At 37.5% G+C, this 23035-nt stretch overlaps 1 pseudogene across 1 annotated transcript; it reads left to right on the forward strand.

The window, feature by feature from the left end:
• The first annotated feature begins 14779 nt into the window (after nucleotides 1–14779).
• On the forward strand, nucleotides 14780–16001 carry LOC307095347 (tubulin alpha-1B chain-like; annotated as a pseudogene). The gene has a single exon. The product of its transcript is annotated as a tubulin alpha-1B chain-like (transcript).
• The last annotated feature ends 7034 nt before the right edge of the window (nucleotides 16002–23035 follow it).

Below are 23035 nucleotides of genomic sequence, written 5' to 3' on the forward strand. Positions count from 1 at the left end.
CTCTGTTACCAATGATCTCTTTCTGCATCTGCTATTAATAGAACTGAATTTCTCCTTCAGTCGCAGTGCCCCAAAGGCTGATCATGGGCCCAAGCTGAGTGCCTGCGTTTTCCAAGCAGCAGTTCAGAGTAATAGTGCATTTCGGAGGGGTGCTTAACTTTGGGAAGTGTCAAAGGAAGGTTCTTTAAGGATACTGATATTTACATCCAGATCTAATGTATAAGATAGAATTTGGGAGTTGGCTTTTCTGGAAGGAAATCTGATACAGAGGCAAAGCATGGCATGATCCTGAAATACAGAGGCACCCACACTAGCTGGAGTGAAGAGACGTACAGGAAGCACGTCACAAAACGAGGCTTGAGTGGTGATGAAGTGAGGTCTGGCGGACCATGTTGAAGCTAGCAGGTGTCATTGCTGGTGAAAGCTGCAAATGTTCGAAAACCAGTCTTTATTTTGAGGGAAAAGTGTTAATAGATAAAACCATTATAAATAAATTTGAGGGACAGAGTTAATTTCTAAAAGCTCCAATATTCCTTCCTTCTTGGTTTGCAATGTTGTGCAATTTTAAATAGCTTTCTTTGACTAGATTGATGGCATATCCTCATTTATAAAAGGCTGATCTGTGACAGAGGCTTCTAATCTTTAAATAATGAATTTTAGTGACCCGTGAATTTAATATGAAAAGTGCTATAACATTGCAACACAGTACTGTATTATGATCTAGTTTAAAATATTCAGTATCATTATGCCTTTAAAATGTTCTTAGGAATTAGGTTGATTATACATGAGCATTCGCCGAGTGAGTCCAAGAATGTAAATGATTGCTCAGATGGCTAACTCCACCTTGAGTGATTTCAGAAAATAGACCAGAGGAGAGTGATGAGAAGTTTAGTTTCCCAACCTCTCTAGGCATCTGTCATTCTAGCTTATGTTCTTTGTATAATGGACACTTAAAGTGACTTCTGCTGCCTTAATGTTCCAAGCTGATGTGCAATATTTCTGGAGCCTCCCCATCATTCTAAACATACAGCACAACCCTCTCTGGGATTCAGAAGTTGCCACTTGTCACCTTTATATTCGCAATCAGAAGGCAACTGCGGACAACATAGCACTTCTTCATGGAAATATTTGAATTGAGTTTCCTTTAAGAACACATATGTTATCAACCGAATAAGACAAAGAACAAAATTTTGCTTTTTAATATACATATGCATGTCATTTGTACTACATCATGAATATCTTTTATATTAACTTGGATCCTTACTGCTAACAAGGTTGCACACTTTCACTTCATGAATACAATGATAAACACAGAGCCCACACCATCACCCAGTCTTGTTTTTTTCTCATTATCCAGTACTTTTTGTATATGGAGACAAAGTTTTCTAGTCTGCTCTGCATTAAAGTGAATTATGGTACATCCGCTTCATTAGCATATAGTCTTAATTTTAGGCCTTAGTATCAAAATGTAAATGCCTCAGAGCCTTTTCTTGAACCAATAACTTCTCTCTGCTGTTGTTATTTTCTTGTGCTCATAAAAAGAAAAAGAAAAATCCTTGTGCTAAAATAGCATTGGCATAGACAAAGAAACAGTTATTTTATATTTAATTTCAGCTGAAAAATACCATTGCCAATACTCATGTCCTTGAATGCCTTTTATTATTTTCCAAAGTAGCATCTTTGGCAAGAACTTGCAACTTACACATCTTGATGGTTTTAAACAAGTACTAACGTGAATATTAATTGATGATTCACATAACATCTTCAAATAACTGTTCCACAGTTTGGTTTTCTAAGACAGATTCTGACTTGACACTGATACAATAATATCTCTTGAACTCTACATGGTAACAGAGATTAGTCAGCTCTAATATGTGAGCCTATTGTAATACTTAGGACCATTATCTGTGGTTCCTCCCCACAGCTCACTTCCAAATGCCAAGAAATATATCTCTAGCTATGAGTCACTATTCAACTTCCTCCTACCACACATCTGTGAGCAGTGCTGTCTTAAGTTTTTCTTTTCGTGTTTCTCAATGCAATACTTGGGTGACAGAATGTTTTCGGTCAGGGTTTGTCACCTTACTGAAAATACACAGAAGAGAGGAACTTTTAAAGACAGACAATGGATCACTCCTCTTTTCGAGTCACTTCATGGGTCCAATGTGAACTGTCATGTGAGCACATGTGTTGTTCTGCTGAAAGTTACTCTGTGCTATCATTAGACAGCTCTTCTCAGGTCTACCGAATATTCTATGAATACTTCTCCTTACTGGACTTAGCTTTTACTGCGCCCCATCCCTAACATGACTTCTTTGTAATGACCTCTTTGCAATATCTACCAATTCAACTTTTAATTCAAGATATAATTTAGAAATCGGTACTCTAGATAGGTTTTCCTTACATTTTGCTAACTCACATTATTTGGTTTAACTGACATTTGCAAGTTCTTTGAGTATAAATCACAGATAATTATATATTACTTTATTTGGGGGAATTTACTACTTGTTTGGAGTTTACTAATCGGTTTACATAATGAATCCATGGATGTTTTAAGAAAGAAAACAAACCAAATTTATCTCTCTTATGGATCATCTTATTTCAATCAGTTATCATTGGTTCATTTGGGTATTCAGTATTTGATTAGGTTTCTATACAATACTTATAGAGAGTTAATGTTTTGAGAATCATTTAGCTATCCTCCTAGCCTCGGAATTTACCTAAGCAATGTAAAAATGGGTTATTGAGGTTTACTCCTATGTTAGAGAAGTTCAAATGGTGATTAATGCTACTTTCAGGGGCCAGGCCATTTTTAAAGAGTTACTAAACAGCCAGAAGCCTTTCCAAAGAGATTTGTTAATTTTGAGAAGATATACTGACCTTTACAAAGTGATCTCCACCCCCTTGTCAACTTCCTTGAAAATTGTTTTTCTTAGAAATGTGTAACACACACACACATAAACGCACGCACACACACAAAGGCATGTACTATAGATAATGATTACTGCACAGTTTCTTCAACAGAAATGGAAATTCAGATAGTTTGCATGCAAAAATATTTAGCTGTATAAAATTTGGATAAAAAAAGTGCTTTTTGTGAATATTTCAAATATGATTTTGTCAGTTTCCATTCTATAGGACTTTAAGGGACTCTTTCTTCCTAGTTGCAACAATCTAAATAAAGACAAAAACCTAGATTCTAGTCTTAAAAGGAATCTCTAGAATTTGCCTAGGCTCCATTCAGTTTATAGTTTTGGGCATCTGTGCAAGTCATATAAGGAAATAACAAAAGATACAAAAGGGAAAATATTGGCCTTCAAATGACTAAGGTGGCAATGAGAAAATACTGAGTGGCCAGATTATTATGATCTCTGAATGCATAATAATCTGGCCACTCAGTGTATATCCTATATAATAAAAGGCTAATATGCAAATTGTTCCCTCAACCAGGAGTTCGACCAGCAGGCAGGCCGGCCAACCACCCATGTCGCCTCCCCCTGGCCAGGTTGGCCAGACCCCACCCATGCACGGATTCATGCATGGGGCCTCTAATGTATACTGAGTGGCCAGATTATTATGTGTTCAGAGATCATAATAATTTGTCCGCTCAGTGTATATATAGTAAAAAAGCATAAAGATCAACTAATACATATGCATATCCTAATAATTCCAATTTAATATCCCTAATCATAATAAGGTAAACGTGAACATGAACATATGTGTCATAATCAAATTGGTGCTTTTCATTGTTCAAGAATTACTTTTTGTAACAGTCTGAGTTTGCAGCTTTGGAGGAAGATTCTAGTATACTGCTTGAAGGAAGCCGTCCCTTTAATTCACACCAGATGGCACTATGGAACTTTTCCATTTCCTTAGGAGGCCAAGCAAAAATAAAAGAGATGAAATACAGGGAAAAACTGTTGTTGAGTGAATGTGTCTCTCACTTCTATTTCCTAAGGTCATCTGGCATTGCTGTTTAATACAGAACACAGGAATCTGCCTGTCTAACGGGCTTCCCCTTAGCAACTCTATAAGCACAGATCAGTATATGCATATTAATCAGTTTTCCTAACAATTCCAGACAGAAAGACCAGAGTTTAACTGACTTCCTGGGAAATAGTTATTATCTTATTCTTTTATTTTTATCTACTTCATGGACCTTGTGGAAATCCATCAACAAGATCTAACCACTAATAATTTTTCAATGTTCACATTCCTAGTATCATGCTTACATAGCTCAATTAGCCTTAATTGGACTACTTATTAATTTTCAAGTTGCACCAACATATTTCACTTATTTCTTTTACCTACAAAGGATATGCAGATAAATTGAGACTATGTAGACATTATAACTTAATTCCATTTTTCATCTTATATTTTAATAATTTTTCTTTTTTTGTTTTTCTATTTGTTTTCTACAGTGAAGGTGATACAGTATTTGGTTTTCCGTTATATTTTGAAAAAGCGCTCCAAGTTATGGTTTTTAGGAATGATGGAACAAAATTAATATCAAAAGGACATTTTCTTCTGCTCTATTTCCCCTTTTTTTACTTTACAGTTTCTCTTTTATTTATTTTTTTTTCAAAAAGAAACAACTCTGAAGATAATGGTTTAAAAACCCATTTAGAGTGTTATGTTATGCATTTAAATGTTAATATTTAATTAGAAACATATTTTATGTACAAAAAACAAATAATATACATTCCCACTTCTCTGTAATTCAGTTTTGTCCTGATATTTATACAAAAGTCTACCAACTTCAGGTTTTTAAAATGTTACCAAAATGAGTGTATTTTTAAGAAATATCTTAGCAAATTTTAAGGCTCAAATATAATTTTTAATATATAATTTTTTAGTTAGTATAGAATAACATTGTGTATTGCTTTAGACAATGCAATAAATTACAAGAGAATATTCTAAGCCACTCATGTAAGATAGATATATTAAAACAACATTGCCATCATCAAATCCATAATTATATACAGTACTAGAGGCCTGGTGCATGAAATTAGTGCACTGGGGTGGGGTCCCTCAGCCCAGCCTGCCCCCTCTCACAGTCTTGGAACCCTCAGGGGATGTCCTACTGATGGCTTAGGGGAGTGGGGATCGGGCCTAAGCCGCAGTCTGGCCTCCCTCTGCGGGAGGTGACCAGTGGGCCAATTGGGATGGCATGGGCAGCAAGTGGCTGTCCCAACCCAATTGTGCCACAGCCACTGGTGGCCTCCCTCTGTGGGAGGCAACCCCAGCAGGCCTATCTGGGGATGGTGCTGGGCAGCCCTGCCCCGAAGCGCCCTGCTGCTGCTGCGGTCCGTGGCTTTCCTCTGCGGGAGGCAACCAGGTGGGCAATCAGGGGAATCAGGGGATGCCCAGCCCCCATTGCCCCACCACTGCTGGTTGCTGCCACCCCCACCCCCACCCCATCACCATCTCCTCCCTCTGCCCGCCGGCATGTGCCTTGGCTGGCCTGGCAACACCTGCTCGTCGGCCCCGCCCCCACTGACCAGTTGTTCCGCCGTTCGGTCAATTTGTATATTACACTTTTATTATATAGGATTAATCAAGTAATAAAACATGTCAAATATATATCCATTCACATCTAGTAGAATCTAAGCAACACAAATATGTTTGACTTTTACTTATGTGCCTTAAAAAAGTCAAAGCTATAAACATCTGTAAACCATAAAGAGACATGATAAATTTGACAATCTATAAATAGAGTTCTGTAATGAGAGCTTTTTAACATAAAGGAAAAAGGCATACGTTTATATGGTTGTTTTGGTAGAATTGACTAAAGGTTACATGAGAAATAAGTTAATGGACTGAAGTTTATAGCTCTGTGTATAACTGTCAAATCTTTCTGTAAATTACCTTTCTCTTCTGCTGGCTAGAATGCACAAAATCCAATAAACTGTTAATAAAAATGGAAAGGTCATATGTAAATATCAAAGATCTTGAAAATGAACCAGAAAAGATGATAGTTTGCAGAAAAATATCATTTCATATTCTGTTTCATTGTATTCTAAGTGTGATTTGGGTTACAAAGTGTGTTTCCAAGAAATAAAAGAATAGTAGGAAAAGTTTCTATTAAAAAGAGATTTGTTTCCCATCTGAAAAGAGGAGTTTGAGCACTAATTGGCTGTTGGTTTCTGCAACTTCAGAAGAATTGCAAACAATTAAACGCTTTTATATTTTCTCTGATTAAGCAAGCTCTTAATAGGGCCTGGCGGAATTTATCCCAGAAACACTGACAGCGCACAATCTGTGGAGGGTGTGTGGATGTGATGGAAGGCTCCTTGCTTAGGGCCTCAGAGGCTCATCCTCTGTCTGCAGCCAGACACCTCACAATGCAGCATTTGCTGGCCTGGTCTCAAGCTTGCGAAGAATCTGGGCCCTGGGAGAACTGGTGCAACAGAAACTACTCTTCTCTGTTGTAGGGAGCAGCTATAGGGTCAAGCCTCGGACTGACCTGTGGCAGGGTCACAAACAAGTCCCAGCTTGGAAGGCAGAGCGCTCCTAGCATAATTAAGCTTGATCTTATATTCCCCTTGGTTCCTTCCTAGGTAGCTAATGGGCTGTGGGAGGTGCAGCAAGTGCTGCCAAAACAAGGTGAAACTCGCAAGAACATTGGAAACATGTTGGCCACTTCCCTTGTTTTGCTTTGTGTGCTTTGACTGTAAAATAAAGCTTTGGCTTGCAGGCTGGGTCACTGTGTCCTCATCCCGGCACAAGTGAACCTACCTAGCCCCAACTGCATTCTCTTGTCTGTCTTCTTTAATCCGTCACCGCCCATCCTCAGGTTCACCCCTGGCCATGCTGGATGCATGGTTCATTCTATCCTGCTCTATTTATCCATAGACAGCATAGTCTTTGTAAAGCCAATTTGAAAGTTGTAGCTTCATAAATGGATTTAGGCCTCAGAAGAATCTGGGTTTGAGCACATGCTGATTTAAAAAATATATATTTTTATTGACTTCAGAGAGGAAGGGAGAGGGAGAGGGAGATGGAAACATCAATGATGAGAGAAAATCATTGATTGGCTGCCTCCTGTACACCTCACACTGGGGATAGAGTTCACAACCTGGGCATGTGTCCTGACCAGGAATTGAACCTGTGGTTCATAGGTTGACGCTCAACCACTGAGCCAGGTCAGCCAGGCAACACATGCTGCTTTTGATGAAGCCATGCATGGTGCCTCTTGATCTTCTAAGTCTGTATTTCAAGGGCTTTTGTGGTGCCTGGAAAAAATGATTGGGCAGAAGGGCAAACCATGGGTTTAGTCCCGAAATAGGTCCTTGGAAAAACAAGTTTCTCTTTTTTTTATTGGAAGAAACTGTATGGACTTTAGATAAAAGAACCTAGTGAGCTATACAAACAGAAGCACACTCCATCACTACAAAATACTCAATTCACGAGTTTGTATCTGATATTAGTATATTAACTAACTATTGAACAACTTCTTGTTCTATCATCTTGTTTAATGTTTAAATGACATTCTATTTAACATCATGTAGCATAACTATGCAAATAAATTACAGCATCATTTACTTGTTCAGACTTGTCCTTTCCTATTAATAAGAAGTTAACAGTTTTCTTTTAGCAGTTTTCTTTTAATTCTAATGCCTCAACTGTAAAATTATTATACAGGACCAACATATAAATCAAATTACTTCAAGAATGAAGTAATAAGTAGCATTGGTTGCTAGTGAAGTCTTTTAGCTGAGGAGGCTATTAATCCTGTATGATTTAGGCTAGGCATATACTCACTTTTCCTTAAATGTTCTAAATTAGCCACTAAAAGCAATGAATGAATAAGATACATTTATTTAGGCCAATGCATCATGTTTTCCCCAAATGATCCAAATTATTCACCAAAAGCAGGGAATGAATGGATGCATTTATTTCACTGGAAACATATAGCGATAAAGGTAAGATTTCCAAATAAATTAATTATGTTCACATTTGATGTAATTTTCCTCCTTTCTTTAACTAAAGTCTGGAAAATAGCTTTAATAACAGTGAGAGAAACCCAGAAAGGATCCACATATATACCCAAGTGTGATTTTGAATTTCCAGAAAAGTTCCCTCCAGAATACATTATTTAGCATATTTAAATAACATTGGCTTAAGGTCAGATTTAAACTAAAAGCCCTTTCAATTTAAACCTTTCTGATTCCTTGTGATCACTTTTCAATTAGACAATGAAAAACAATTTAGTGGATACTTAGCTTAATTGGTTTGCTTCTAAGTTTTGACCTCCAGGGCTCCACTTATGTATTCTATGCAATATGCTTGTACAATTATCGTCCTCTTTAGAATTCACATTTCCCGTGATTTTGTAAAAGCTGCCTGATTCAATCACTGTTAAAATATTCTTTACTCCTTTTTCCTTTTAGGAGTGTATGCTTGGTTCAAGGCATTGCTTCTAACTTCTGGGATTAAAAGAAAATGGTTAACTTCTAATTAATAGGAAAGGACAATTCTGAACAAGTAAGTGATGCTGTATTTTATTTGTATAGTTATGCTACATGATGTTAAATAGAATGCCATTCAAACATTAAACAGGACAGTAGAACAAGAAGTTGTTCAATAATTAGTTAATATTCTAATACAAACTTGTGAATTAAATATTTTGTAGTGATGGAGTGTGTTTCTGTTTATGTCTCTGTGTTAGAGTATGTATAGCTTGCTAGGTTCTTTTATCTAAAGTCCATACAGTTTCGTCCAATAAACTTCAAAAAGTTTTAAGTTTAATACATCATCAATTTATCCCTAATTGTATGCAATGCAATAAATAACATTAAGTTGCATGCAACTAGGTATATGAAAAAAATTCTCAAATATGGTCTGGGTTTAAAAGCAAAGTTAGTTTCATATGAATTCTGGTCTTAATTATATAAAAGCTTTCATGATGAGAAAATAATTTGGTGTTACTAAGAGTTTTCTAAGGATTAAATTTTCTTGCTATGGTTAGATGCAGGACAGTAAGTGGCATTTCATGTTGAAAAACACAATTTTCGAAAACCTGATATTTATTAAGGCTTTATTATTTAAGGTCATTCTGCCTCATTTACATAAACCTCATTCATTCATTCATTCACACATTCTAGCGCTGAAAAGGGAAATAAGAGACAATCTCTCTCCTGAGGGAATATGCAGTGATATAAAGGAAATAAGTTCTCTCTACAGAAGAAAAATAGGTCTACTCTCCAAGACCCATAGCTATTTCAAAAAAGTATTAATACTACAGGAATTTGGGACCAGAATACACAGTGTTCCCCTGGCAGGATGGCTTGTCCCAGGCTCTTTGTTTGTCGGAGTCGAAGAATGAAACCACGGATGGAAGATGGTATAGCGAAGGTGGAAATTTATTGAGAAATATGCACAGACTCCCACGTGGGGAGGGGGAAGAGTCCCACTGAGTCCCTTTTCCCTAAGGCTTATAAAGACTGCAGATCTTTGTGCCTTGATATCCCCTCTGATTGGTCAACATCCCCTTCTGATTTGGATACTATAGCAACTTCTGAGCTCAAAGTCTCACCTTATATGAGACACAGGAGTCTCTCCTCCCTCATTGTTCTATTCCCTCTGGGCTTTCTTCCTCCTTCCTTTTATTCTGTAAATGTGTACCTTTTGCGACTCCCTGCTCCCTTGCCTTATGGAAATGCAATTTCTGCTGCTCCCAGCTCCCTTGTCTTATGGAAATGTAACTTCTGCTACTCCCAGCTCCCTTGTGTTATGGAAATGTACCCTTTTGCAACTCTGTAGCCCTGTGTGTTTTTTTTTCCATGGACCCCTTAATTTTTAAAACTTCCTAAACCTTCCTATTTCACCCAAAAAAATTCCTATTTTACCCAAAAAACTCCTTTCATTAAGGCTTAGCATTAAAGCTAGACAGGGTTAATACTTTCTTCCTGTTTCATAGATATGCACCTGATTCCAATAGGTCTGTATAAAGTTAATGAAGTTCAGGAAATACAGCAGTCATTGACTTTCATGGACCACAGTTTTTCCACCTGTAGAAAGATGTGCTTGCTATATTCTAAATTTCTTTAAATTTGGGAATGCCTAATCCCTTATACAAAGGAGTTCTCTCTCTCTCTCTCTCTCTCTCTCTCTCTCTCTCTCTCTCTCATTCTCTCTCTCTCTCTCTCTCTCTCTCTCTCTCTCTCTCTCCTCTCTGGTTCCTTTAGTTTTGAGTTTTGATCGTGCTTTCTTGCATTCCCCCATGTTCCCTCCATGGCCATATGGCCATGTGGACCCCATATGCAATGGACTGATGCGCTACAACAGGGAACACAAACTAAGCTAATCTGAAGCTGTATTGAACTGTGCAGACATGGAATGAAAATCTGGCTTTGGTTCTAGCCCTACTGAAGTCACAGCTATATTTCTTCCTTTATGGGACAAAAGGAAATGGGGCCTTGGAAACTCAGGGGTGTAGTTCCACAGAAATAAAGCTTCCTAAAATCTCTCATCCTCCTGTGCAAGTCTCAGAAAATTCCTTTCCTCAGGATATCACAAGAAGCCCACTTCCCCTGATAACAGCACTAGTAGCCCACCCCTCCTAATAACAGCACTAGTACTCCTAGTCTTTAGCTGCTTTGATATTGGAAGAATTATCAGCAATTTGGGGAAATACACATGTTTTATAGCTAAAAAAATAAACTAACAATGCAAGGCCCATGAGTTTTTTCTTATCCTTGCTCTTAGATTCTTGTGCAACCCAGGTCAAAATACTTATCTCTCCAAACTTAAGCAGTTTGTCTGTATAATGAAACAGGTAGAATCATTCTTATTGAAGCTCTTCGGTCAGAAGATGATAGAAAATTGATGCCAGCATTTCTGAAGGCTTGGTTTAGGATAAGTGTGCTTGGATGCTTTAAAACTAACTGCTGACAATACAAAAGAAAGTAGGGTAGAGTGCTTTGATTTTAAACTTTTTTTCTTGTTATAGTTTCATTGTAATAAAGTAGCATATGAGCTCTCTTGCATTGAAGTATAAATATTAGACTCATAACACCAGAGGCAGAAATGTATTTCTTCTTTTAGATTTAGATCACTAGCATTACATGCTTTGAAAAATAGAGGTGGGACAAACACAAACCTGTTGATTAAAAACACACACATAGAAACTTGGGACAATAAGAAGAGAAAGAAGAGAAAGCTGCAGTGACAAGCCAAAGTCAAACTGCATCCTACTTACTCATGGCCAATGCCATGTCCGACTATATTTAGCAGCACTCCTGAGGCAGAGCAGTTGTTATGGCAAGGCAAAGATATGAAGGGGGAATAGAATGTCTTTGCATAGTTCCCCTAAATATTAGAGGAATGCTTATATGCATTTTCCTAAATCTTCTTTGATATTTTAGAAGCAGAATCTCTTAACCCCAGAAATTACCTCAGGTATCATTTTATTTATTTATTTTTAATGTATTTTTATTGATTCCAAAGAGGAAAGGAGAAGGAGAGAGAGAGAGAGGGAGAAACATCAATGATGAGAGAGATAATCATTGATTGGCTGCCTCCTGCATGCCCCACACTGGGGATTGTGCCCACAACCCAGGCATGTGCCCTGACTGGGAAGTGAACCGTGACCTCCTGGTTCATAGGTCAACGCACAACCATTGAGCCATGCTGGCCGGACACCTGAAGTATCATTTTAGAGATGAAGTCCATGTTTGCATAGCTAGTTATAGTGTGAGAAAAATGTCAGTGTTTTCTTTATTGTTTATTCTGTCTTATACCAACTGCTAGAGGCTCAATGACTCATGATTTGCCTATTCTTCTGGCTCTTCTGTGGGCTGGGATTTCTAGCCACGAAGAAGCCTGCAAGGGAGAGCTCGTAACAAAATTCTCTTATTCTCATGGCATCCAGAGAAGATGGAATCTTCCTATTATTATTGCTTGCATGGACAAGAGCTTTGGAATTGCAAACGACACTAGATGTTTTTATTAGCTGAGAGAAAATGAAGCAAGTACTGTTTTCTGCATTTCAGTGAATTCAGTGGGATGAGTAAACACGCTTATCTAATTTATTCAGGGTTATTGGGAACTTATCATGCACTTATACTCAGCTAGACAAATTGGAAGATGCAAACTAGAACTTTGGTGATATGTACTTACTTACATGTATGAGATAGAGCTGAGCACACAGGGATGGAAGTTGTTGTGAAGTAGCACTTAAAGCTGATGGAGCAAAACTGCAATTATACTGCAGCATGCAGGTTTTGGTAGATTTGAATGTATCTAGTACTCTAGAAGCATGGACTTATGTAGCAACCAGAAAGACTACCTTAAGACCATCCTCAGAGTACTCTAGGTCAGTGGTCAGCAAACTGCGGCTCGTGAGCCACATGCGGCAATTTGGCCCCTTGAGTTTTTAGCAAAGGCCAGCTTAGGAGTACCCTAATTAAGTTAATAACAATGTACCTACCTATATAGTTTAAGTTTTAAAAATTTGGCTCTCAAAAGAAATTTCAATCGTTGTACTATTGATATTTGGCTCTGTTGACTAATGAGTTTGCCGACCACTGCTCTAAGTGAAGGACAATGAGATTCTAAAAAGAATTACCATATCATGGAGTTATTCTGTTCTCTAATACGTCCCTTGGAGCCTTCCAAACTATCATCATGGCACTTATAATACACTATTCTACCTATATATTTCCTTGTTACCTTAATTGACAGCCAACTGAATTAGGACAGATAATGAGGTGATGATTTTTGAAGGTCCAGTATATGTTTAATCCTTAATGCATAGAAGGCAGTCAAAAAATGTGTGGTGAATGAAGAATACTACCTTTTTAACTCTGATTTTTTCTAATAAATGTTTAGACTACTAGTATATGTTTATGAAAACAATGTGTTAATAAGAATTATATCCACATGAATGAATTTTCTTCCAGAAATAATTCTCGAAGCACACTCTTAAACAAATTTAATCCTCAATCAAATTTTTATGCAGTTAAACTTTTTCACTTTGCCCTATTTTTTATTTATTTATTTTTTTTACTGGAACAATGGCTTTAATTGCACATTCAGAAAAAAACAAAACTAATATTATTATTATCTAACTAGAGGCCCGATGAACGAAATTCGTGCAAGGGCCTCGGCCCTCGCAGCCGCGGCTTCATCTGGAAGGTCATCCGGAAGGACATCCAGAAAGTCGTGCAGCTGTTCGGTCTAATTAGCATATTATGCTTTTATTATTATAGATTATTTACCAATTATACCCCTCTGCCATTCTAGGTTTCCTTGTGAGCTATAACTATGTGCCATTTTTTTCTAGGCCAAATTTGTCAAGAATATTTTATTATTTTTCCAATGGTATCAATTATTATAATTGTCAAAAATCAATGACCACTGACATTTTAACAAAGGTTCATTTTATTTAGGCTCAGAAACAATTATCTATTAAAATAAAATAAAGCTATTTATCTGGCACTTCTCTTTTGAAGTTTGTCTAGATAATATCACTTTTAGATAACTGAAAATATTCCTCATCTCTTTTTGAGAGCATAGTACCGTCATACATCCAGTCCCATAAACAAGAAAAATAAGCATCAACTTTTCTACTTTTTTCTAACTCTAGCTCCCTCATCTAATCCATCACTACATTTCTTAGAATTCACCTTTGACGTATAAGTAAGCCCATCCTTTATAGCTGGCTATAATTTTGCCACATAAGCACCCATAATGTTTTGGCAACATTACTGTAACAGTCCACTTCTTGATCTCCTCCTCTCATCCATTCCATCATCACTTTACACAGTACTCAGTCGGGTGTTGTCTTTGTTTTGTTTTTTCCCCCGAGAGTTCAAATTGACTATCCTACAACTTAACACACTTCAAAGATTCTGAAATGTGAGTTGGTATCAGTCGTATCTGAAATGCTATATATTCTAGAATATGAAGAAAAAAGCCTAAATAAAAATGCATTGTTGAGTTTCATGTAAGAATAGTTATTGATAATTCTCACTATTTTTCATAAGGTATTTTTCTGATGACTTAAGATATCATTTTATTGCTGGCTTTCATGTAAATATTAGGGGTGCATATATGTTTGTGATTGATAATTCTCACTATTTTTCATAAGGTATTTTTCTGATGACTTAAGATATCATTTTATTGCTGGCTTTCATGTAAATATTAGGGGTGCATATATGTTTGCCATCCCAAAATATGCCTTTTGGTGTATTAAAGACTCAGAAAGAAACTTTGACCCTCCCCTCATTATCTGTCTAAAGAATTTAGATTAAAAAAAATCTGTTTAGAGGAAGGGAGCATCATCTTACCATCATAATATACACTAAATGTGGCAGACAAGGAGAAATCTAGCAAAGCCTGCTTACTAGATTTCCCTGTGCTCTATTGTTTCTGGGTGGCCGAGAAAGAATTTGTTTGCCACATGTTTGGTCTTTCTCATTTTCCTATAAATTACCTGCTTTCCCTTTGACATCCCAGACCTCTGCCTCCTCTCTTTAGTCCAGAATGGCCTAAAAGCCTCAACTGCCCAATGCCTCCTTATATTCTCATGGCACCCCTGTATGTACATCCACCATAAATTTTGGATATTTTCTCCTATTAATCTGTTTCATGCTAACTTGATGATTAGCCCCACGAGAAGGATTTAGAAGATGGGAGGAGGTACTAAGTGTTTCACTGTCAGAAGAAACAACCTCTCCTGCTCCTCCCTGCTATCAGTTCAGCCGCCACAAAGCAGCAACCATGCATGAGTGCATCCCCATCCTGCTGGGAAGCTCTACTGCCAGATGACAAGATGCCAAGTGACAAGACCATGATGGGGGAGAGGGGGGAGAGGACGATGACTCTTCCAACACCTTCTTCAGTGAGGCAGGACCTGGCAAGCATGTGACGAAGGCAGTATCTGGAACCCACAGTCATTGATAAGTTTGCCCTGGCACCTACCCCCAGCTATTCCACCCTGAGCAGCTCATCACAGGCAAGGAAGATCCTTCCAATAACTATGCCCATGGGCACTACACCATTGGCGAGGAGATCATTGACCTGGTCTTGGACTTAATTCAGAAACTGGCCAGCCGGGACACAGATCTTCAGGGCTTTTTGTTTTTCCATAGCTTTGGTGGGGAAACTGGTTCTGGGTTCACCTCCCTGCTGATGGGATGTCTCTGTCGATTATGGCAAGAAGTCCAAGCTGGAGTTCTCCATCTACCCAGCCCTGCAGCTTTCCACAACTCCATCCTCACCACTCACACCTGGAGCACTCTGATTGTGCCTTCATGGTGGACAGTGAGGCCATCTGTGACATCTGTTGTAGAAACTCAGTATTGAGCTCCCAACTTACACCAACCTGAATAGGTTGATAAGTCAAATTGTGTCCTCCATCACTGCTTTCCTCAGATTTCATGGAGCCCTGAATGTTGATCTGACCGAATTCCAAATCAGCCTGGTGCCGTATCCGTAAATCTACTTCTCTCTGGCCACAGATGCCCCTGTCATCTCTGCAGAGAAAGCGTACCAGGAACAACTCTCTGTACCAGGGATCAGCAATACATGCTTTGAGTCAGCCAACCAAATGGTGAACTGTGACCCTTGCCATGGTAAATATATGACTTGCTGCATGTTAGACCATGATGGTGTGCTTCCCAAAGATGGCATTGCTGCCATTGCCACCGTTAAGACCAAGGGTACCATGCAGTTTGTGGACTGGTGCCCCACTGGCTTCAAAGTTGGCATTAATTGTCATTCTCCCATTGTGGTACCTGGTGGAGACCTGGCCAAAACACAGCAAGCTGTGTGCATGCTGACCAACACCACAGCTGTTGCTAAGGCCTGGGCTTACCTGGACCACAAGTTTGTCCTGATGAATGCCAACCGTCCCTTTGTTCACTGGGTGAGGCACGGAGGAAGGAGAGCTCTCTGAGGCCCACGGGGACATACCTGCCCTTGGGGAGGATTATGAGGAGGGTGGTGTGGATTCTGTTGAAGGAAAGAGGGAGAAAGAAGGAGGGGAACACTAAAGTTAAAAGATCACTAAGGTACTGCTTTTACAAGGAAGCTTATTTTGTTTTAAATATGGAAATGTTGTAGTCTTATCAGTTAGCTTGTATGCAGCAGTGTATACTCTCATATACAATTATGGGCCTGCTTTAAACCATGTTCAGACAAAAGCTGTCCATTTCTCTGATGGGTTTGGATAATGTATTCCTGGTCTTAAATGGAAAAAAAAAGGGGGAGGAAAGTTACATTTTGACACCCAGGTTTACATATTAGTCTTCCTAACTAAACTTTGAGTTCAGGTATGACAATTATTATTTTCAACACAAGGATAAGACCTTTATGGTCCTTAATATATATCTGTTGTCAGGCATTTCTCCTGTCAGCTGTACCAACTTCAACATATGATTAGCTATTATGGATTCTTCCTCTGTGACTATACATAACCACTGTTATTGCCTTCAGATTCCCTTAATAATCTTTTAACATTTTTAGAAACTGTACTTACATCACTTCTAATTATTAATCTTGGTAATTAGTATATCTAATCTTTTTTTCATAAAAGTCTGGCTATAGGCTTATCAAATATATAGGTCTCGACTGCTAATGTGTGTGTTTTTTTTCTTTATCACTGAAGTTTTATTAAAATGTATATTGATTTTGCCCTAACTGGTTTTTCTCAGTGGATAGAGCATCACCCTGCGGACTGAGAGGTCCCAGGTTTGATTCCGGTCAGGGCATGTACCTTAGTTGTGGGCACATCCCCAGTAGGAGGTGTGCCGGAGGCAGCTGATCAATGTTTCTCTCTCACTGATGTTTCTAACTCTCTATCCCTCTCCCTTCCTCTCTGTAAAAAATCAATAAAATATATTTTTAAAAAATTTAATCATAGATTCACATGTAGTTCTTGCAAAAAAAATTGAGGTCCCATGTATAGTTTGTTCTTCTCCTCTCCATCCCCCCAGTGATAGCAGTCAATTTTCCATCTGCCTGTGGAGGACCAAGAACATTTCTCTATTAGGCACGCATTGTGGTAGGGTTACCCACTACTTGTGTTCCCCAGCAGCCCTGTGTCTGGCAGTAGGAGGGGTGTATCTGGCTTATGAAGACACAAGGCTATTTGTTGTAGGATTTCCCCTCTTCCTCTGGGTGATGAAGAACACTTACCAGGTTGGGTACTTATTATCATGGGATAACTCTTTTGGGGCCCCACAGCTATAGCACTGTTTGCGGGAAGGGAAGGAATGAGTCCACTTGGGTGGCCTTCTGTTTATAGTTTGGGAGTTGGGAAACATTGGATCAGGATCCTTTGCTAGTTGATACAGAGACTTAAAACTCCCTAGCCTGTGTGTTCTTTTGGTCATATGGGGTCTAGTGGGCAGTATTGCTGAAGCTGTGTCTATTTGATTGGGTTCCCTAGAAACAGACTCTGAAATAAAGATTTTCACACAGATGTTTTGCTGAGGAGAGCACAAGAGATATACTTGTAAGAAAGAAAAGAAACATTGGGCAGAGGCTATCCATTAATATACAGCTGAGGCCTCAGCCAAACACAACACGAAGTTCTGGAGCTGTGATATTCCTTCAAAGTTCGTGGGGCTGATTCTGTACCTTTGCCATGCAGATATTGACCACATGTTCCCTGTTGGAGGTAAAAAGGGAGGGATAGTAATCTTGGGGTAGGCTCTGTGAGGATGAGGGCAAGTCCTAGTGCAGCTGGTATTTCCTTTGTCTAGGGCCATGGTTGGCAAACTGCGGCTCGCAAGCCACATGCGGCTCTTTGGCCCCTGGAGTGTGGCTCTTCCACAAATACCATGGCCTGGGCAAGTCTATTTTGAAGTAGTGGCATTAGAAAAAGTTTAAGTTTAAAAAATTTGGCTCTCAAAAGAAATTTCAATCGTTGTACTGTTGATATTTGGCTCTGTTGACTAATGAGTTTGCGGACCACTGGTCTAGGGGATAGATGTGTCAGCCCTGCTGAGGCTATTCTCCAGCTTTACTGAAATATAATTGACACATAGAATTGTAAAATTCAACTTAATTTTGTACCTTTTTGTGCCCTTGAACCTGAAGTGAGTCTCCTATAGGCAGCATATATTAGGGCTTGCTTTTTGTTTATTCAGTCACATGTGTGGTTCAATTATTACATTCTGTGACTATAGTTATTTATAAAAGATCATTCTAGCTTATTTCAAAGAATGAATTGTAGATAATGAAAACCAGAAGCATGAAGTATATAAATATATATATATATATATATATATATATATATATATATATATATATATGTGTGTGTGTGTGTGCATATATATATATACATATACATATATATATAGTACATGATTGTGACTTGCTTGACAATGGTAGTAGAGGTATTAGATTTTATTAGATGAATTCCAGATATGTTTAGAGGTAGAGACAAAATTAATTGCTAAAAGATTGATAGGAGGGTAGGAGAAATAATTATCCAAGACTAAACATATATTAATGGCTTGAGAATTTGTAGGCCAATAGTAGAGTTTTCTAAGGGAGAGAGCATTCTCAAACTGGGAGAGATGCAAATTTTGTGAAATAATCAATAAGCCTCTGGGGCTCATGTTAAGTTTGAGATGCAAGCTGCACATCTAAGAGAAGATATCAAGTGGGCATTTGATTATGTACATCTGGAATTTTGTAGAAAATTCAACCAGTGTTGACAATTCCAAATAGAATTAAAGAATACAGTTTGTTGTTTTTTTTAAATCCAAGTGCCTTCTTGTATACTTGCTGGAGAACATGCAGATACAGTAATGAGAGGAAACCCACTGTGCATCCAAGTCAGGAGTCAGGGAGATGCTAACAGAAAAGAAGGAAAAGGAGCTGTCAGTGAAGTAGAAAAACAAAATAAAACAAAACAATACACATGAAGTGTAGGATTAAACAGGGCAAAAAAAATTAGAAAGTTAGCTATTACTTTTCTCAAATATATGCTTAAAAATGTTGTGAAGATAACTGATCATTGGTATTAGAAAGCTAGAAATAAAAGATACCATTAAAAAGAAAATCCTAAATGGAATTGTAGGGAGAATTAGTAGAGAATTGTCATTGAGACAAGAGAAGAAATTATTTAGAAACAATGAGACACAGAAAAGAATCAGCCCAAAGCCAGGGCTCTTAAATATAGAAGTGCAAGGGAAAAGCAAATACAGTGTTCACATAAAATGGCTTCAAGGAAATCAGTCATTAGAAGACTGCTAGCAGTGAAGTTACAATAAGAAGAAAAGATAACAGGAACATATGAAAATTGAATATACGGAAAAATTTGTTGATAAATAAGGAATTTTGAAAGAGGAAAGTGTGAGAATTTGTATTAGATAATTGGCTATACAGGATAGTGTGTTGAGGAGGGTCTGGGTTCTGTCTATTGTAACTAAGGCAAACAGACATATGAATCATTATCGTGTTCATGGAAATATATGCAATGTATAAGGAATGTATTCCAGGGAATTAACAAATAGAGATTTAAGTTATAGATAATGATTGCAGAATTTTATTTGAAATTATACTTAAATTTTTTTATGAGGCCTTCCACAAGGCTTTTACTGGCTGAGTTTTATTCTTGTCTTATAAGTTCCTATATTGCCATATACATATCACCACTTTTTCATTATTCTGTTTCCAATTTTCTGTTCATGTGTCTTTCCAGCCCATTACATCTTTGAGAAAAAGAGATTGTGTATTATATATCTTTGGATTCTGAGTACATAGAATGGTCTTATGAAGTGCATAGAAGGCACTAGAAATTTATTAGTTGATGGCATGAACTTCAAACATTTAGAGGAAAAACATATTCATGTTATTCAGAGGCATCACAATGAGATTTCTTTGAGTTTTAATTCCCAAGAATATGGGACTTGTTTTTTTTCTTACAGGGTTGAGTTTGAAGTATGGCTTTATCCAAGAGATTCACTCTCATAAGAAAAAAAAAATCACCTTAGAGTTTCTCTAGTCTTTATTTCTTTATGTCTGGAAAAGAATCAACAACCTATTTGTATATAGGGAAACAAAACAACCTAAATGTTCCAATCAGAGAAAATTTAATATGGGGAATTGGTTACATGGGTGTTTGAAGACCAACGGAACACAATGTCTGAGAAAGTAAAATCAGATTAGAAACAAGAGGAAGCCCTACCAGTCCTAAAACTAGAGGGACACATGAAAGAGTGATGTTATGAGAGCTCTGAAGCTGGTGGTCTATAGCAAGGCCTACACTTCATCAGGAAGTGAGGCACAGAGGGAAGGGCTACTTTGTCGGAGAGAGAGTAATGGGAAATAGCAGCTGATGCCAGTGAGTCCACTGGAAGCAGACAGTGAGCACAGAAACAGTCTTCTTTTGTGAACTTAACCCATAATCTTCTTATGATTCCTACCATTCGCCAGAAGGCAAAGGCACTTGGACAATTTTATTCCTACAATACTAAGCAAAGCCAGAATAGGAAGTGTTAGGGATGCATCTAAGAGGAAATAGACCATTTACTGGCCCACATTTTTAGATAATGAGCATTCATAGATAAATCTCTCAAATATATCTTACCAAATAATAAAATATGATGACAAAACATTTTTAATTTTATTACAACTACAGAACAACTTGCTGAAACTGCAAATGCTTAGACTGATTTGGAAATGTTGTCCATTAATTCATAAATTTGTATCAGTACAGAAAAATCTATGACAAAATCTTTATTCCCTCATTTGTTTCACACATTAGAAGAAAAATCCATTCTTCTTATCTGATTTAGAAAGAATCATATTAAGATGGTAGAGCTCACTAAATTTTGAAAGCATAGGAAGAAATTGATTGAGCAATATTTCTAGCCTCAGATCAGTGTTGTATGCCATTTTTAGTTTAAAATTACCCATTTGAATCTGCTACAGGAAAATGATGTTAGACAATTTAAGTAATAGCAATCAGAATTAATGAATATGTTTTCATTAAATTCAAATGCACCAAAAGCTTTATCATTGAAATCATGTTTCCCCATCCAGAAGGAACACTTTATTTTCAATGTTTCCCCTCATAATTTTCACATATAATGACATAAAATAAGTTAAAATAACTTAGTGTATTCAAGCAATAATTTCCTAATTGAGAATTGGGTTTCAGCTTTTTTTTTTTTTTTTTTTCCCATAAGAGGATACATCTGTTTGAAAACAGAGGAGGAAATGTCTTCAATGGAACCTCATCACAGACATTTACTTCTGGTTAATATCTTGATATTAGTGGATATTTTCCTCCTGAACTCAGCTGATCTTTGGCAAATCAAATGCTGCTTTTCTGTTACTAAACAAATAATAAATCAGACCACAGAGGACAGTCGCAGAAACCTTATCAACTCCTAAATTGCAACACACCTTAACTTTCAGCAACTTCTTGGGCTTAACCTACCAGAGTTTTCCAGACAAAGACAAAGTGGGCCTGAGGGAAGATGTTGATAGTCCAGACAGTAGAAATGCCCTGCACAAGAGCTTAGAGTTAAGAGAAGGCATGTCATATAATGACCGGTCAAAAATTCTATATTGGGGAAAATATTGAGTATTAATGGAAATGTGACAAAATATAGGTCCAGAGTGTTAATAATAAGCACTGGGATTCAGCACCTTTTCCTTAGAGTGATGAGATTTCATTTTATAACATACTTGCCTTAGTGTTGAGAAAATATTAATAGGAACATTGCATTAGATGGAAGGCAGATAGAGGAAGTCAAATGTGTTCCCAATTATCCTTGAAAATAATAGTAGTTCCCAAGTTACTTAGAGGTCAGTGGGGTTTGAGAGAATAGGGATGATTTAATCGCCATAAAGAAGAAAGCTATGACAAGTCATTGATTAGATGAGACATTTGAATTAGAAGGGAGACTTAAATATGACTCATTAATTTCTGACTTCCTGACTTCTGATTTTTGAGTTAATTTTGTACTTCAGTACATTCAATAAAGGTGATGGCATTTTGTAAGTCTAAAGTTTAGAGGAGCAATAATTAGTCTTTATAATCACCACCCCATGTACTATTTTCTACAATAAGTAAGATGTTAAATAATAAATCAGAAATGATTTTAAATGCCAACTGCAACAATTAATTTTACGTATCAGTTTGGCTAGACAATGATGCCAAGTAGTTTAATCAAACATAATCTACACGTTGCTGTGAAAGATTTTATTTAAATCTGTGATTAACATTGAAGTCAGTAGACTTGAGTAATGCAGATTATCATTCACAATGTGGATGGGCCTCATCCAATCAGATAAAGCCCTTAGAGTAAAAGACTGATGTTTCCTGAAGAAGATATTCTGCCTTCAGACTGCAAAATCAAGTTTTTATCTGGGTTCCTATCTTTTTGACTCAACCTGAATCTCCAGCCTGCCAACCACACAATTATGAGGCTGTAATAAACAATAAAAAACAATTATTTGACCAAAAAGACTGCAATCCAAGAGATGCTGATTCAGGTGACAACCACAATTGTGCTCTGGAGAGGACAAGGAAAGGCAGAGTTTATAAAAGCATTAAACACAAAATGTATTTCTTTCATGCAAATGAAGACTTGCTGGCTAGGTTGACAGGGATTGGTTAGTTCCAAGATGCAAACAGGGGGATGGAAACCAGAAGGAATGAAGTCAAGTCCATATGTGTCCATGTATCAGTTGTTTCAGGATGTTTATGGCTCCAGTATGTTTTGAGCTGAGTTTGGCAACTTAATAGCACCAGTGAGGACGGAATCTCAAGGTAAGTATAGGGTGCTTAAGCCCCACTTCCCTTCTGACTCTATTTTTAAGTGACTGTGTTAGTAATGCTTATTCCAATTTACTTTTATCTATCACCTATCATCTATCTATCTATCTATCTATCTATCTATCTATCTATCTATCTATCCATCATCTATCATAATCATCATCAATCTTTCTTCCCTCCCTCCCTCCCTCCCTCTCTTTTTTCTTTCCTCCCTCCCTTCCTTCCTTCCCTCCTTCCTTCCTTTCTTTTCCTTCCCTCCTCCCTATTTATCTTCTATCTATCATC

Source organism: Cnephaeus nilssonii (genome assembly GCF_951640355.1).
Source record: "Cnephaeus nilssonii genome assembly, chromosome: 1".
In the NCBI taxonomy this organism is placed as follows: domain Eukaryota; kingdom Metazoa; phylum Chordata; class Mammalia; order Chiroptera; family Vespertilionidae; genus Cnephaeus; species Cnephaeus nilssonii.